The sequence below is a fragment of the Odontomachus brunneus genome, unplaced genomic scaffold (genome assembly GCF_010583005.1).
Source record: "Odontomachus brunneus isolate Ranch 3 - 2012 unplaced genomic scaffold, Obru_v1 Obru_scaffold_146, whole genome shotgun sequence".
In the NCBI taxonomy this organism is placed as follows: Eukaryota; Metazoa; Arthropoda; class Insecta; order Hymenoptera; family Formicidae; genus Odontomachus; species Odontomachus brunneus.
This window is the reverse complement of record NW_022639596.1, coordinates 555717-556754: the sequence shown is the minus strand read 5'-3', so window position 1 is coordinate 556754 and position 1038 is coordinate 555717. Positions and strand designations below refer to the sequence as shown.

At 64.5% G+C, this 1038-nt stretch overlaps 1 long non-coding RNA gene across 1 annotated transcript in view; it reads left to right on the top strand.

Moving 5' to 3' along the window:
* The first annotated feature begins 886 nt into the window (after window positions 1-886).
* Window positions 887-1038, top strand: part of LOC116850477 — a 1543-nt gene continuing 1391 nt past the window's right edge. Inside the window, exon 1 of the long non-coding RNA XR_004379355.1 lies at window positions 887-985. This is a non-coding gene — a long non-coding RNA (uncharacterized LOC116850477). The remainder of the gene's footprint in view (window positions 986-1038) is intronic.

The following is a 1038-nucleotide window of genomic DNA, read 5'->3' as shown; positions in this document are numbered from 1 at the left end:
TCGCCGCGGCTCCCAAACTTAGGATTGGGGAGGTTTTTTATAGAGGTCCCCGTCCTCGCGGCCCAGGCGTTTAAGCCAAGGCCCTCGCTCCCCCAGAGGTTCGTCATAGACATGACATAACGATCTCCGGGGGTTTACGATATGAACAGGTCCGACAATTGCGCTGTAAGGGTCCTGGCAAATACCACACAGACCCATGATGCTCCCCGTGCGCAGCTGCCCACACGGGGGGGCCATCACGGTCGGCCACGTCGCGATATGCGATCGTGACCAGGAGGAGTCGCAGGGTTGCGGCACCTCACCACTGAATGTGGGGAGGGCCAATGTACCGGTCCCCGCGACTCCCGTCCCGCCGGCCCGGAGTTGACCTCCGGGTAACTCCGACGGGATGGCCATCCCAGGGTGCGCGACCCCGACCTCGGAATATGTCCGAGTGGCCCGCGCACCCCTCTACCCCCCGGGTTGTCGGAAGCTACCGACATGCAATCCCGGGTGTGGGTTCCTCTCCCCACCCTACTCGGGCCGAGGCCCGAGTAGGAACGGATCGAGGGTGTCCCACATTTTCAGCTGCCAGACCGGCGTGCAATGCTTACTCATGTGGGACCTTCTCCTCTCCCGAGGCGGGAAACTACCCGTCTCGGAGCGGAGGTCCCCCCAACCCCGCCCCCAGACTGATGGTGGGGCAAGCCCCACCTAATGGCCCCAGCCAGCCGGGCGATTGAAGTTAGGGCCGCTTACCCCTACCGGCGATTGAGCCCATCGGCCCTGTGGAAGTCGCCAGGCTCCCCTGCAGTGGAGGGTTTTACGTCCCTCTAGCAACCGCGGGGCTGCAGCCCACCGCGGTCCGGTTTTCTGTGGGGGTTTTCCTTCCCCGTTGCCGCCGTTTGCCAGCGATCCTCAGGTAGGGGCCTCCCTTTCGGCCGAAACCGAAAGGTACTGCCGCCGAGCCTTCATCGGATCGCCGGTACCCCTCCACCACGATAAGGTGGCGGCATGGAGGGGCGACGATCGGGCCCGGGGCAGCGGCCCCAAATATTG